Source organism: Triturus cristatus, chromosome 5_2, assembly GCF_964204655.1.
Source record: "Triturus cristatus chromosome 5_2, aTriCri1.1, whole genome shotgun sequence".
Taxonomy (NCBI): domain Eukaryota; kingdom Metazoa; phylum Chordata; class Amphibia; order Caudata; family Salamandridae; genus Triturus; species Triturus cristatus.
Window position 1 is genome coordinate 779472034 of NC_140588.1, and position 17795 is coordinate 779489828.

Here is a 17795-nt window from a genome sequence, read left to right on the forward strand (position 1 = left end):
GTGGGTACATGAATGGCTGTATAAGCGATTGATTGGTTGTATGACTGCCTCTATGGTTGTCTGGGTGTCGGTGTGTGTGGGTGAGGAAGTGTGTGACTGCCTGTACAGATGTGTGAGTCAGTGGCTATATGGGGTACTGTATGCGTGTGTGAGAAGTTGTATGGGTGATTGAGCGTCTGTATGGCTGTGTTGGTGATTGAGTGCGGGTCAGTATGGGTGAGCTATATGAGCGACTGTATGTTTGAGTGAGTGAATGTGAGAGTGGCTATATGGATGATTGCATGCTTCTGTCAATGACTGTATAGGTGAGTGAGTATGTGTTACTATTTGTAAGAGTAAGTAAGTGGGTGTGTAAGTAACTGGGTGAGTAAGTGGCTGTGTGATTGACTGTATAGGTGAGTGTCTAGGTGTGTAAGTAGTTCTATAGGTGACTCACTCAGCATGTGAGTGCCTGTATGGGTATATGAGTGGATATGTCTACGGCTGTATTAGTGGATGAGTGGGTCTATGAGTGGCAGTATGGGTGAGTGAGTGGGGTGTGTGTGTAGAGCTATGAATCAGTGAGTGGGTGTGTAAGTACTGGTATGGCTCTGTAAATGGTTCTGTGAATGGTTGTGTGGGAGTTGCATTGGGTGTATAAAAGATTCTATAGGGGTGTGAGTGGGTGCGTCAGCGATGCTGTGGATGATATCATCACTGATATCATCAGTGATGTCATTTGAGATGTCATCAGTGATGTCATCAGTGATGGGGACAACAGAGCAGCCTTACCAGGGAGGACTCCATATACCGGCACTCAATGCAGCACGTGAACCGCCAACGCGCTTGGTGTTTGGCACCCGGAGGCGCATATAATGCTTCAGGGACTCCCGCAGCATGGGACAACAGAGCAGCCTTACCGGGGAGGACTCCATATCCCAGCAGTCAACACGGCACATGAGGCACCAACGTGCTTGGTGTTTGGTGCCCGGAGGAGCATATAACGCTTCAGGGACTCCCACAGCGCGGGCTGTGCCCGGGCCGCGCCTGGGCCAAGGGCGAGCCCGTCCTTGCCCGTCAGTGCCAGGAAGAGGCAGGGCAGGGCCACCCCCTTTAGATTTTGCTCACCGGGTCCATCAGATTAAAACATACATGAAAGGTACTGAAATATTTTTTATTTTCTTCCAACATGTCTGGATTGCAATTTATTTATTGGCCCGGTTGACACTACTAGCTCTATGGAACTGGAAGCCAGAAGGTAACCATTAGATTATCCAGTCAGACAATCAAGACATTGCATGAATAATCAGTATTTGCTCAATAACATTAATGGGTTGCAACTGGCGAGAAGAAGTATTGTGCTCTGGTCTGAGGGGGGCATGTAATTGTATTGCTTATTATTTTCCTTTATACTCAATCTAATTTCTTATTGGTTATGGGAAAGAGGAAGCTCTCCATCACTGAGAACAAGTCTCAGTCCCCCGGTAAATCACAGCAGTCGCTACTAAAACATATTACAGGAACCATGGGAGCGATAGATAGACTAAATACTTCGGTCGAAGAGTCATTGCTGATTAGTGGGGAATCCACAACATCTTTGGCAACCTCAAATCAAGCCTTCTCCAATGACCCTAAGGGACCTAAAGCTAACAATGATGAAGGGGTTATGGAAGTAAGGGTGGGTGTAGGTGAAAATGGGGCCATCCAATTTGTCTCAGAATCAATTTCCTTATCAGAATCCAACTCACCATCTCCACCAAAAAGAGTGAGAAAACTCCTAAACCACCCCGCAAACACTGGTGCCATAAAAAACTCCATACGAAAAAAACAACCTCCCATTCAAACAAGGTACCCATGGCAAACCAAATATGCCTTGGTTGTGACTAATAATACTTCCACTAATAAATCAATTATTAGTAAGCTGGAGGCGTTGGGGGCAATACATACACGGTTGGCGAAAATGGAAATCATAACTAACTCCTGTATGGACCTGCTGAACTCCCTAGCAAATGGAGAAACGTTGAAAGTTAAACAAACTGTGAATGACCAACCCTGCAAAGAGGCACCAAATAAGCCCACAACTGATAAAAGCATTGCCAGTGTTTCTATCCCAAACCCTTTAAGGCACATAAGCAGTGGTCTAAACAGCAACAAAGACAGATTACGTGATGATCTGACTTTAGTCCAGGAAGTACCAGACATTAGGGCGACTACAGACAGATGTCAGGGTCCTTTTGTACTAACAACAATGACAGATTATTCCTGTCCTGAAACTTTAGAACAGATTGACGATCACTTCGACCTTCCTCCTGCTGCCACTCCATATGTGATAGTCCTGGCTAACGTGCCACACCTACCTATAAATAGGACTGGAACCTGGACTGCACTAAGAAATACGCCCCTAAACTGGCTGGGTGTAAGACCAGGCTTAACCGACCAGATATTTAAAGACATCAAAATGGCGAGGCGCGTCAATTGAGTGGGTACAGGCCAAAACACTTTGCATGGGCACTGTATAGTTTTGTTCTTTAAAACCCCATGGCTGGTGGATACCATCCTTACCAGGACCAGGCCCTCTAATATCTCCCCAACTTCCATTTCATCTCTCACTCAGGTTTTTTTTTTACCAGCCAGAAAAACAGTTTGAGAGGGACAGTTTGAGATTCATACCCACTCCAAATCACACACAGAATTTCAACATTACGGAACCTACCTGTAATCATTTCCAAAGCCTGTGATACCTGGACGGGCAGGATTCACTGAATGGTGAGACCTACACAGTCAGGGAGGAAGATCAAATGAGTACTCCTATCTCAGATAGAAAGGGATTTCTGGCTTACTAGGATAACTACAGACAAACCCTGAGTATAACTAGGCTAGTGGCTTCCGATAATAACAATAAGCATAGCTCCGAATCAGCATCTCCGGAACTCTTAGATTCAGTATTTTGGAATGTGGCAGGACTGCTGAGCAAGGGGCAAAATCCAGAATGGTTAGATTTTGTAACTGGCTTTCATCTCATTTGTTTACAAGAAACCTGGCTAATGGAGCCCATCCACGTGTATGGATATAGAACATACTTTACCCCTGCTTTTCCATCTGCACATGGTAGACCAAAGGGTGGACTGTGCATGTATGCATCTAACAGCCTACAATTTACCAAGATTTATATGGTAAAAGACAACCCTTATTATCAGCTAATATTATGTGATGCGTCCGGTTCTGCTAGACTAGTGATCATTAATTTTTACAACAATGCCACTGTGCAAGCCATTATAGATATCCTACAGAAACTGAATTATGACTTGGAGTATATTTACACAAACAACAGCAAGTATGCAATTTTCTTTTTGCCCCACGCAAAGGCACTTTTAACGGGAGAAATGCACATAGCATTATTGACCACATATTGCTATCTAATAGATGTGTTGACCAGCAAATAATTTTCTTACTCACATGAGCGCACTAAGCAACCATTATCCACCAAGTTTTGATATATCGCCAAATCAATTTTTTAAGCAGCAAAAATATAAAACTGTTCCAACGTAGATGGAATAGAATTGGCTAGCCTTAACGAGGATACACTACGATAGACGCGGACTGTCCCAGAGTGGTTCCTTAACCCCTTCAGTGCCACGCCCTTTCCCCGCCCTGTGCCGGGCGTTGCATTAGCGGGCGGGGTTCATGACGAGATAGTCTCGTCATGGGCACAGCGCAACCACGCTCCATGACGAGACCATCTCGTCATGGGCATTGAAGGAGTTAAGCAACTTATCGATAGCAAAAGTGAGGCTTTTAAGATCTGTTTAGATGATTCAGCAGCACCTAGTAATACCATCAAAGCCTTTTTGTCAATTGCACAGGGAGTGAGGGAAAATTTGTCTGCTGTAAGTAAAAAAGCTAGACAGGAAAAGAAGGGCTGGTTTGACACTACATGTCCTGGGGCCCACAAACGACTAAAAGAGGAACTCCACAAATCTTCCAAAGGAAATCTCGAGGTCCAGCTCTGCAGAAGGGATTATAAGAAAGCCTTGAAGTTGAGAAAATCACAGATTATAGTGATGGTCCGGGAGTCTCTACAAGAGGCAGATGCCAAGAAGGATAGTAAAGCCTTCTGGAGAATAATTAACTCCGACCCACTGAAAGTAGAGGAGGCACCCAGGATAGAGCTGGCTATTACGGAAGAAAATTGGATAGCGCATTTTACCACCATTTACTCTGTATCCAAAGTGACACCGCCACTAGATCAAGGTCTTAATCATATGACAACAATAGATACCCCACAGTCTACCTCCCTAACCCCATTTAGTCCGGAAGAAGTCAATGAGACAATCCTAGCCAGTAAAGGTGGCAAAGCCCCAGGTCCAGACGCAATTCCAGTTGATTTGTTCAAAGCAAACATTTCTTTATGGGGTCCTTTATTGACCTGGATCTTTAGGGCATGCAGTACAACCAGATTTTTGCCAACATGGGTCGAATCTATTATTGTCCCTATCTATAAAAAAGGGAGACCGATCAAATCTGGCCTGTTATAGGCCAATTTCTCTACTTGATTCCCTGCTGAAGATCGCAGGACATATCGTCCTAAACAGATTACAAGATCAGGTAGATGCACACAACATCCTCTCAGATTTATAATATGGTGTCCATACTGGGGTGGGCACAATAGAGCAGAGCCTCAATTTAAGCATGCTACTTGGGAAGTATGTTAAAATCAAAGAGGGGAACATGTATTTAGCTTTTGCTGATCTCTCCTCAGCCTTTGATTGTGTCATACATGCCAAACTGTGGTTAATCATGAAAGAGCTGAGGGTAGACACTTCAATCATCAACTTTCTGAGGGACTTATACTCAGGATGCAACGCAAGGTTAGAGGGGAATGTACTGAAGCATTTAAGGTAGAGAGTGGGGTGAGACAGTGCTGTGTCCTTGCCCCCTTTCTGTTCTATCTAGATATAAATAGTATGGGCGCGGTGCTGGCTGCATTGTCTAAAGATCTACCGCAAGTTGAGACAAGCCCTGTAACGGCCCTTCTTTACGCCGATGATGCTGTCCTCATGGCACGTACCCCACTTGCTCTCCAGCATTTGCTGACAAACTTTGCTGATTAGATGGAGGCCTTTGGGCTTCTAGTAAAGCATAAAAAAACTTTTGTGATGAAGTGTGGGAATAAATCCACTAAGTGCCGAGACTTAAAAATCCAGGGTAAATCTATATGCTTTACTGATACTTTTTCCTATTTGGGAATCTTAATTGATAAAGAGTGCCTATGGAAAAGGCAATCTCCAGTAGGAAACTACAGTTCAGTAAAGCCTGTATGGCACTCAGAGGGTTTGTCAGATGACTGGGTTCCAATCCACCAGATTTGATGATGACAGTATATAAGGCTAATTGTCTAAGTGTTGCACTTTATGGGGCGTGTGTGTGGGGACACAATAAATGCAGTGAAATAAAACTGGTTGAGAACGAGTTCTTCAGGAACTTCCTTACCACCCTCAAAAGTGCCCCAGTATATGTTTGTCATGCTGAACTCGGAGCCCTGTATATAACAGACCTGATTATGTTACAACCTATGTTACTCTGGTATAAAGTATTGACGGCTTCACACACTAATTTAAATCGTGCCATATTGAAAGATTGCCTTAAATCTAGATTTTACCAGTGTATCGCGTGGCTAGTTTACATCCAACGCCTCTGTAATGACCTAGGCCATCCAGATTATTTCGAGAAGCCAGAAATCCAAGCCCTCATTAGTAGAGTCACTTTAAAAAATGAAATTAGGTTACATCTGTAAAATAACAGACTTACCTCTGAAATTTGTCAATCCAGCATTCTGAAAAACCGTTTTTATACTTACAATCTTTGCCTTCTCTGGCGATCTGTTATAGTGTGGCATCCTTTATGTGGGCAGTCTTGCATGCTGGAAATAAGACCATTTTAACATCTACACAGCAAAGTTTTTAGACCGTTATCTCTATGGTGTTTCGCTGGGCGGCTAGGTGGGCCTAATGTACACATGTAATAGGAATTCCATGCTAACGCAGGTAAACAAGCTACCCAGCTACTTTTAATTAATAAATGCTGTTCATCAAATCTATGTGATAATATATTGTGGAAATGATATTAACTGAAAACCTCTTTTTATTTGTTACAAGGTTTTATCATGTATATAACTTGAGCTGATCGTTTGAATTGTACTGTATCCTTTTAATGTTTTTTTATATACTAATATTGCTTTATGTATCACTTTTATGGATGGCTGGTTGCCTCCGAATAAAGTTATTATTGAATTGAATGTCACTGACCATGTAATGAGTGATGTAATATGTGATGTCATAAGCAGTGCATTGCGGGGGCACGAGTAAAATCTGACCCCAACTATAACGTCCCTGTAACCTTTGTTTTTTTTGTGTGAATTCCTAAGATTTTTTTAATACTATTTGCTAACTATAATGTCCTGGTTACCTCTGTTTTTATTGAATTTCTAAGGTCTTTAAAATGCTAATTTCTAACTATAAAGTCTCTGTAACCTTTGTTTTTTTGTGTGAATTTATAAGGTTTTTTAACTAGCAGTCACATTTGCAGAGTGAAGGAGAAAGAAGGCTGGGCCTCTGACCAGCTCTCAGGAATTCCACTGCGTAGGACTTACAGGAGGTTCCAGAAGGTCTTCTTGGACCCCAATGTCCCTCTGGAGCCAAAGGGACTTTATCCCCCAACTAGTGGTGTGCAAGAAGGCATGTTTGCAGAGTGGTGTAGAAAAGTGGCATGGCTTCTGACAACTTCTCTGCAATACTGCTGTGTGGGACTTACTGGAAGTAACAGGAGGGGTAGTTGGCCCCCAAGGACATCCATGGGGGCCAAATACCCCACCTAATGCCTCCAGTAAGTCGCATACAGCAGGTTTAATGAGATCTGATAGCAGACCAAGCCCACTTTCTCCACACTCTGTAAATGCACCTCCTGACACACTACTGGTAGAGGGATGAATTCCCCTTGGCTATTGAGGATCCCTGGGGGGGGGGGCAACTACCCCTCCTGTTACCTCCAGCAAGTCCCACACAGTGGGTTTGCTGAGAGGTTTTCGGTGGTCACGCCCTCTTTCTCCTCCACTCTGCAAATACGCATCCTGGCACATTACTATTTGGGGAACGAAGACCCGTTGGCCGTGAGGCCCTCCTCGCCAGGCCGATTTCGGCCCGGGGACCCCATCCCCTCAATCTTGGCCATTTTGTATTATTCTTTTCAATGGAGGGTGGGCCAAGCAGCCTCCCTTCCCAGGCCAATTTTAGCTCCGGGGACCCCATGCTCTGGGGCACAGCCATTTCTTTTATATTTTTAAAGAAGGAGAGGGGCTGAGTGGCCCTCCTCCCGGGCCATTTTTGACCCCAGAGACCCCAACCCCCAGGGCATGGCCATCTCCTTGTGGAGCGTGGGGTGCCTGTGCCTGCTAAGATGCAGCTCCCTGGGTAAAAAAAGCAAAATGTGATCTCGCTTGTTCACAGTTGCTGCTAAGATGCAGCTCCCTGGGTAAAAAAAGCAAAATGTGCTCTCGCTTGTTCACAGTTGAGCACACTGTTTGCTATGGGATGGTGGGAGCAGCGCCTAGATTATGGCAGTATGTATTGTCTGCTAACCTTTCACTTGCTACCATGCAAACCCAGTGTTGGTCTCCTCAGGAGAAGTTCCACGATCATTAGTGCTCTTTCAAGTTCTACTTCATTTTGCTCATCAGCCATATTTGTTTGACCAGTTATCCATCTTCCTGGTAGATTTATTATTAGAGAATACCTTTTAATAATTTTTTAATTGCCATTCATGTTTTGTTTAACCACACAGTTGGTCATAGATTAAGATGGGAAGGAACACATGTATTGTGCCACAGACAAACCACCATGAACCTCTTCAGTGGTCCTTCACAAGTTCGGCCATTTTGAAGGTTCTCCTTTGGAATGTATTATATTTTTGCTGTATCCCTTCTCTTGCCAGGCTCTCACAACAGCTATTCAAGGTCTATTTAGGTTAAATTGTGGGGCTCTCCATGGGAGGCTTTGTTTATCGTAATGCTGTCAGAACTTGCAATATGCTTAGTTCTGGCTCCATTTGTAACAAAAATAGAGAGACAAGGGTACCCCTTCAATTGTTTCAGTTGTAGTTTTGGACAGATCCCAGTTGTGACAGTAAATGTGGGTTTGGTTTTTCTGGGGTAAGCTGGACAGAGGTTAATGGGTAATGCAAGACATAAACTAGCAATTCAGATCAAAGTACTGGTAATTTAAAAAATATATGTGTTATAAAGTGGGTTTTTAATTTGGGGATGGGGAGACCTTCACCAACTTGATAAGCACCATTTGGTTAGGCAAAAACACAGTTCTTAGAAAGCCATTGCACAAGAAGCAGGTGATTCCCCAGATAAATGGTATTAGGCCCAAGCAGGGCCCACAATGTCAAAGCCAATTAAACAGCATAACAAAATCTCTAAACCAATTAAAGAAAACTAGAGAAAAGTTTAGTGAGATTAGTGATGTTTGATAGTACAGTAAGAGATATGAATGTTCAAAATTTTGGGGCAACGGGCACCTAAATGCAGTCGATAAAAATAGTTTGTGGTTGACTGGGACCTTTGTGTGATTTCAGGCAGACCTTGATGGAGCTGAGATCATATATGTATGTAGTTCTGATCAAACATTTTACCTTTTGACTTAGAGGCAGTTTTAAATTCACAAAAGTGCAAAAAGTTTATTTTGAATTTACTTTCGAAGGCAACATTTATTTTACATTTACAATTAAAAAAATACTTGAATATAAAAAATATATTTAAAAACGTATAACTTAGAAACACAGTAGAAAAATATATACTCTAAACTAATTGCAAAAAATAAAATACATTTAGAAAAAATAATATTCAAACATAAACAATACCAAATTCCTAATATCAATTAATTCATTTTAGGGCATTCAGTTTTCAATTTCAACTGATTAGTGAGGGTAAAAACCCTCCAAACAGAAACTCTGGCTTCTCAGTTTGAAACATTATCACTCAATTTTCACCACTAGATTGCAGCAGAGTATTATTAAGCTCGTAAATAATAGTCTGCTTTTAGTCTATTAATGTTTGTACTTGCTGACGCAGAATGGGAAGGACATTGTGATTTTGCAGCATGAAAATGCCTCATCTTCTCATTAGGCCACTCAGGCTGCAGAACACAGCGTATCTCATAGTCCACAGCCTTCAACTTTACCCTGCACACGCACTCCCAGCATGTTCACCTTTGAATAGACTCTTTTACAGTCCCTTGACCTCATCTATCATTGATGACGCCCATCTTGACAGTCTAGAGTGTGTTACATTGTTAAGGGTTGCCACATATGTCACTTGTGTGGCTGAAGTAGCTCACGGATGCCCTGCCATAAACACCATAGTGGGTGCCTGCGAGGTGCAAGCAGCACTGGGTGTGAAGTTAATTCATGTCTGTTGCAGGTGGTAAAGTTTGGAGTTCAGATAAACAAACACTGAAGACAATGTAAACATGTAGTTCCTTCCTGACACATTAATACTCCAACTTAGCACATCACTCACCTCGTTAACCAAGAAACTGTGGTTTAGGGTATAGTCACCCAAGCCAAAACAACAGAATTTAGTCACATGGGATGGCAGCATTAAAACTGCACTTTGTCTACCAGTCCACAACTGGGGCTGGTCTAAAGACTGTCCTCTTCAGAAATATGTGTAATAATCAATGTGGAGGGAATAAAAAGCTGTGATCCATCCGGCTTCCAATGGCTAGTACAAAACATCAAGGGGGGGAGGCTGGAACACTCGTCCTGTGAAATCAGGGTCTCAGTTGTTTGCGGAACCATTATAAAACCCTCACATACATACACAGGCAATTGAGCGGTATATCTTGATTCTCCGCCTGGGTGTACCGTTACAGCATCATCATAGGGTTTTTTGATAGTATATATGCTGTCCTCCGCCTGGAGGTAGACCAACTGATTTGCCAGTAGTGTCCAGATATTAAAAAAGAGGGTGTGCATGTGCTCAAGTGCATTAAAGTTTTAAATTTAACACAAACATTTTTATTTAGAAAAGCGGTGATGTGGGAAATTAAAAATAACAAGATGGTGCGCGTGTAGACCCAGTTACTAGTCTACCACACTAATAGCTCAATAGGTCAACATGTTTCAGCCTTCTTGTATTTTCTCGAGGCTTACGTCAGGACCAGGTGTGCTTCAGAGCTCATTATGGCTCCTAAATTAAGTGGTTAACTTACCACTTTTCTTTTCTGAGAGTCAGATATGTCGTATCTGAAACTGAAATAAGAAAAAAGAATGCTAGAATAGTAATTCTTAAGTACCCTATGGTTTCAACATAGTGATTAATCTGTACTATGGTATCTAAGGTGATTGCTGTCACAGTTTTATATATTGGAATCTGTTTGAGCTTATACTGCACTCAGTACAGAGTTATACATGAAAAGGTTGTGCTTCCCTCATTCAAATGGAGATGGGGAGTCAAATGATCGAGCTACATAGCAATGAGATGGTAATTGAAGAGAAAGGTTTGTTTGCGAACCGTTGTGATTACTGTACTCAAAGTTAAGCGTGTTTCATAATCGGCTTCACAATTTTAAGTTCAACGTGTCTCATTATCTTGGCGTTTGTGCTGTATTGTTATTCAATGTTCACATTAGTATGGTGGAGGTTCAAAGAGACAGACCCATTGTGAGCGATTCAACAGTAATTAAATGCATTAAAAATTATGTTCGTAGCAAAACCGGCATCACCGTGTCACAGACAGAGCGTCTAATTAGGCGGGAGCTCGTTCTGAATTGTAATTTGGTCTTCAAGATTAATGCGATGAACGTTAAAGATTACAAAAATTTGAAAAGATAATTCCATGGTGAATGGTACCACAGACAAAACACAACATGCTACGGCAATTACCTTGAGGATGTCGTACTTTGGCTTCCTCTGGGTGCTGGTGAGCAATGAAGGAACTTTAGTCTGTAAGGGTAAAATACATTTTGCGACTTTGCCTTACTGCATCTGTTATCTGCCTTGTGGTGTCGGAGACATTGGCTTACTGGTCCTTACAAGTCAATGACTTGTACTGGCTCTTTGCGTGGTGGCCCGGTAGACGCTGGGCCGCGTGGAGCCTGTATTTACCCGGGAGCTGATACTGAAAGGGAGAAAGGACTACTGAGTGTTAGGATGGTTGGCATAATGGTTGGCATTGCGAAAAGGCAGTATGGTAGAAAGACTATTGTCATCATGTCACGCTAACGAAAGTTTTTTTACCAGCATTTTTTATATTTTAGGAAGTCTCTGAGAACTATTGCAATGTTAGTGCATTTCAGTTAATTATTTCAAAACTGCATTGTGTAAATGCATCATGAAGCACTTATTTTATATATCTGATCTCGATGTTCAAATGGCCAGATTATAATTTCTGATGCTCTGTACAATTTCACAAGATGATCGGTTTTCACATTGTATTTCATGAACTAGAATCCATTCAGGAATGGTGTTATGTTTATGTTCTGTGTGATTATATTATGAAAAATCACATTGGTGTATGTCAAGGAACATTGTCATTAATATATTAATAGTATGGTCTAAATATACAGATGGCCCAATCATAATATCTTACGTGCTGTCTGATTATTCAAGATGCTAGATTTACGCTCTGGGCTTAGTAACCAATTAAGAATGACGTTAGGCTTATATTGAATATGGTTATCTTCACATTAATGTATGCCAAGGAATATTATCGTCCAATCCTTGTATATCAGTTTTCAGACGATGGATCCATCGTTGTTCTTTTTCAAAAAGAACTCGTTCAGCATTATTGGTCTTCATGTGTATTGTTTCCAGAACAACCCATTTAAGGTCATCTGCACTGTGGTCAATCTCAATGAAATGCTTGCTCATCTTGGTGGTGGCTCTTTTCCAATTCACGTTGCTCTTATGTTCACCTATGCGTAATTTTATTTTATGACATGTCATTCCTATGTATCTACATTGACGTGCATGTGATCATGTAAACCACATGGGAGGTATTGCAGTTCGTATGTTGGCGTAAGGTCCGGGTGAAATTGGGCAAAAGTTCTAGTTTTTTCGTAACTGTTGTTAGTTTGCACACCACGCATGATCTGCATGAGTAATGACCCACTAATGGACTCAAGTTCCATGCTGCAGTGAGACTTTCTTTGTGCACAATCGGTGCTGGTCTTGTGTGCACTATGTAATCCTTTATATTCCGCGTTCTCCTGTTGGCAAATCTGGGTTTAGGCCATTGTAAGGTATTTGATGTTAAAACCCAGAGCTGAGGGCGGGCTTGCGGTGCCCGACTTTGAGTGGTATTATTTGGCTGCCCAGCTACAATGGCTCACGCAGGCGGTGGCTAGGGAGTTTAGAGGCCCGGAAGGCCCGCAGGGCAGACTGATCCCGCGACATGTGCTTTCTTTCATTGCCTTCCAGCAGCGACTTGAGCTGTCCCAATTAACTCTTGAAGAGCGAACGCTCCGGCTGTGTTGGAATCGAAGCCTACGAAAAGCCGGCATTGTTCACCCCTATGCCCCGGAGATCCCATTAGGTATGTGCACGGCCCTCCCCCATGGAGGGGATTGGTCGGGACTGGCACACTGGAAAGACCTGGGGATACAGATGGCGGGGGACCTGTACCTAAATGGAGTGCTTCAGCCATTCCAGGGGCTGCAGGATTCCTTTGGGATCCCGAGGGGAGACTATCTACTCCACGCAGCCCTGGTGGCAGGTCTCCAGAAGCACTGGAACGCGGGACTCTCTGAACCCCAAACGGCAGCCGCCTGTCAATATGTGGTCATGGCGGTGGGCACACTTAAGGCCATTAGGTGCCTACACCAGAGAATGGCGACGGAACATCTAGCCCCTTTGAACGCATTGAAGGACAAATGGGAAATGGATATCGGGAAACCTATGCCACCACTGACGTGGCCCAAGCTGCAGAGACGGGCCTGGAAGAGCACACGTAATGCCCGGTTTCAACTAGTGCAGTACTTCATCTTGCATAAGGCATACTTGACGCCAGCTAAATTATTTCAGTATTTTGGGGGCCCCACGCCGCAGTGCCCTCGCTGTGGGAAGGAGGGGGCTGACTTCAAACACATGTTCTGGTCCTGTGGCGCATTAAGTTGCTATTGGGAGGAGGTTGTCGATTGCTTGACCCAAGTGACAGGGCGTGACCTGGGGGTGGAAATGGGAGTTTGTCTGCTGCTATGGTTTCCCCACACTCCGCGCACAAAAACCACGAGCAAGTTTTGCGATTTAGGGCTGGTTGTGGCTAAAAGAGAAATCACCCTGCACTGGAAATCGAGAGCTGGTCCCAGCTTTAAGAGATGGAAAGCGACCTTCACCAAATGGGCGGGTAGCGAGGGCACACTCCGGCTGCAGCTAGCGCTGTGGGACAACGATGAAAAGGCACTGGGCATGGCGCAGGCATGGGAAGCGCTAGTGGTGGAGCTCCAAGGGTGGGGAACGGATGTGGCTGAGGGCGAGGGAGCGCTGGAGCAGCCTGCAGAAGCGCAGTCGTAGAGAGGTGCTTGGTAGAACACACGTGAGGGCGGGAGTGCTTCACCTCTCCTTACTGCTCTGAGCCTGACTATGGGGGTGGGGAGTAGCCCGCAGCCACTAACCCGGCTACTTAAACAGTGAGGATCATCCTGGTACCTGGTATTATGGCACACTGACATGTGGGAGGGGGAGGGTGTTTTTGCATATGAGAATGCTGATGGACAGTGAAATACTAGATGGCAGTGGATTAGTTTGTATTCTGTTTTGGCTCTTAAACGTTGGATATGACCACTGGCATGATGCTATTTAATGATGGTAATTGTAACTGTGTGAAGCAATAAAAATTGTTTTTGCAAAGAAAAAGGTATTTGATGTTAAAATCCTCCAATTTTTGTTTATGATTTCTTTTACGATATTCATAGATGTACTGTATGTGGTTACACATATTAGTAGGTCTTCTGGTGTTTCCTGTGGTAATGTCTCTAGTAAGCTCTCTCTCGCTTGATTGCGGGCCCTTTTCTGACATTTTCTGATGGTTTTCACCGGGTAGTCTCTCATCTCTAGTTTGTTTCTTAAATCTTTTGCTTGTTCTTTGTAGACCTTCAAAGTGCTGCAATTACGTCTCAGATGTAAGAATTGGCTATAAGGGAGATTTTCCCTCAGGGGGCGGGGATGAAAGCTGTTATACGAGAGTATGCTGTTTCGTGCCGTTGCTTTGTAAAAAGTCTTTGTTTGAAGAGTATTGTTCTCAGTGTAGATCGTAATATCTAAGAAATCTAATAGTTTTTTGTCCGACATACATGTAAACTTAAGACACTCAACTCTGCTATTTATCTATTTTAAGAATTCAAGCAATGTGTCCTGGGAGTCCTCCCAGATCATGATAACGTCATCTATGTAACGTCGCCAAAATCTTATTTGTGTAAACAAAGGGTTACTTTGGTTTTGTATATACTCTTGCTCATAGTTACTCACGTAAAGCCTGGCCACACTTGAGGCAAAGGTACTGCCCATAGAAGTACTGTGGCATTGTTCAAATAGCATCCCTTCATATTCGAAGTAGTTCTCCGTGAGTGCTAGTTTGCAACTTTCGAGGACAATGTGCCTTGGTGTGTGGTAATTCCAATCTTCAGAAAATAGAATATTTCCCAGGGTATCCAGAGTTTTCTGTTGGGGGAGACTAGTGTAGAGACTCTCTACATCAAGTCCTAATAAGTACATTGTTTTTTCATTATATACTTGATCTTCAAGCTGATTCAGGAGGTCCAGCGTATCTTTAAGGTATGTGGGAGCTTTCTGTACGAACGGTCTAAGGAATTGGTCTGCAAATGAAGACAAGAGTTCTAGCACAGACCCTATCCCTGAGACGATTGGGCATCCGGGTGGTGGTGTTCTATTTTTGTGAGTTTTAGGTAGTGAGTAAAAATAAGGTACTTTTGGTGAACTTGTTCTCAGTAAATCTGCTTCATGTTTGGAAATCCACCAGTTCTCCTCTGCCTCTTCTACCATCAGGTCGATCGTTCTTTTTAATCTTGTGGTTGGATCAGTTGTAATCTTTTTATAGAACCTCTGATCCAAAAGTAAGTCAAGGCATTGTGCATTATATCCATGTTTACTCAGCAGGACAATGGCTCCCCCTTTGTCCGCTTGTTTGATCACTAGATTGTCATTTTTACGCAGATCTTCCAAAGCTCTCTGTTCTTGTCTTGTCACATTGACGTAGTGTTTCTTAGCCGTGGGTTTGATGTTCTCCACTTCTCTCATTATTGCCTGCTCGAATGCCTGTATTTCTACAGGAACCATGTGATACAGTGGGCAGAATGTTGATTTGGGTCTTGGGGTAGTGTCACTCACAGGGATTTGGTCCTCTCTGTGCATGAAAAAGGCTTTTAATTTAATTTTTCTACAAAATTCTGCCATTTCGCATCGTAATTTGAAGATGTCTAGATAGGGTGTCGCAACAAAGCCTAGTCCCTTGTTTAGTACTTTCTCTTGGTCAGCTGTGAGGATTGTGTCCGTGAGGTTGATTACCAATGACTTATCGAGCTGGGCCCGGGTTATTCCTTCGTCATACTGCGAGTGTGTACTTGTCTCTCTTCGTCGTTCCACGTTACTCCCCTTCTTCTTCCTCTTCAGGTATTCGGGCCTCTTCCTAAAACAGGAGGTGGTGGCATGTTCATCAATGGTCCCATGATTTGTGGCCCTGCAAAGTATGGATTCATCCATCCATTGAAATTTGGTATGTAAGGTTGGAAGTTAGGTTGAGATTGTTCAAAGTATCTCGGGGTCTGCCATTTGTACCCTCGATGGCATTGATTCCGTTTGTATTGACCTCTTCCTCGTCTTGGTAGTTTCCTTCATCACTACTCCAATCAGAATTATTGCTGGAGGTTTCTCCAGTGGAGTCATCGTCCCCCTGATCTGGTGCTACGTAATCTTCTTTTGCATAGGGGTGCATTTTTTCTAATGAAAAGCGTTTCAAATCTTTACTCAGTTTTTTAATCTTGTTCTGAGTGATGTAATCCTTAGTTTCATTCATTTCTCGATTTATCTCCTCTAATCACTTCTTGTGTACCGAGATTTGAACTGTCGTCTTGAGTTTGGCTTCACTGACTTGTATCTTAATCGTCAATGCCTCTACTAATATCGTGGCAGTTTTTATAATGAGCACCAGGTAATCCCTGGTGCACTTCCATGAGATTGAGGACCAATCTTTCCGAAAGGCGATGTCTTTGAAAAAAATACCTGGAGCATTTTGCACCCACAAGCCTTTTGGGGACGCATTAGCACGTAAATATTCTTTCATTATAATGCCATGTATGGCAGTTCTTACTTGATCCTTCTTTGTTTCAGTCAGTTCATCCCATTCGTTGGTTTGTGTCAGGGTTTGTGTCAGGTCTTTGTCTTGTAATAATGACGATTCTGCTAGAATAGCATTCACTTCTTCTTCTGTGTAGCGCAAACCAGGATTCTCCGCCATCTTTCTTTAAACTGTTCAAGTCACTTCCCTTCTTTGTATTAGTTTAGGATAAACCTTTCATTTTGGTTAATCCTCTACAGTGATTTGACAGAATTTCAGCAATCACTGTGGTTGTGATTCCCACAGCTGTGCGCTGTTTAAATGCGTAATAATCAATGTGGAGGGAATAAGAAGCTGTGATCCATCCGGCTTCCAATGGCTAGTACAAAAAATCAAGGGGGGGGGGGAGGATGGAACACTTGTCTTGTGAAATCAGGGTCTCAGTCGTTTGTGGAACCGTTAAAAAACCCTCACATACGTACACAGGCAATTGGGCTGTATATCTTGATTCTCCGCCTGGGTGCACTGTTACAGCATCATCATAGGGTTTTTTGATAGTATATATGCTGTCCTCCGCCTGGAGGTAGACCAACTGATTTGCCAGTAGTGTCCACAAAAAAATTTATTTAGAAAAGCGGTGAGGTGGGAAATTAAAAATAACAAGATGGTGCTCTTGTAGACCCAGTTACTAGTCTACCGCACTAATAGGTCAATAGGTCAACATGTTTCAGCCTTCTTGTATTTTCTTGAGGCTTTCGTCAGGACCAGGTGTGCTTAAGAGCTCATTATGGCTCCTAAATTAAGTGGTTAACTTACCACTTTTCTTTACTGAGAGTCAGATCTGTCGTATCTGAAACTGAAATTAAAAAAAAAGAATGCTAAAATAGTAATTCTTAAGTACCCTATGGTTTCAACATAGTGATTAATCTGTACTATGGTATCTAAGGTGATTGATGTCACAGTTTTATATATTGGAATCTGTTTGAGCTTATACTGCACTCAGTACAGAGTTATACATTAAAAGGTTGTGCTTCCCTCATTCAAATTGAGATGGCGAGTCAAATGATCGAGCTACATAACAATGAGATGGTAATTGAAGAGAAAGGTTTGTTTGTGAACCGTTGTGATTACTGTACTCAAAGTTAAGTGTGTTTCAAAATCGGCTTCACAATTTAAAGATCAACGTATCTCATTATCTCAGCGTTCGTGCTGTATTGTTATTCAATGTTCACATTATTATGGTGGAGGTTCAAAGAGACAAACCCATTGTGAGCGATTCAACAGTAATTAAATGCATTACAAAGTATGTTCGTATCAAAACCGGCTTGACCGTGTCACAGACAGAGCGTCTAATTCGGCGGGCACTCGTTCTGAATTGTAATTTGGTCTTCAGGATTAATGCGATGAGTGTTAAAGATTACAAAAATCTGAAAAGAGAAACCCATGGTGAATGGTACTACAGACG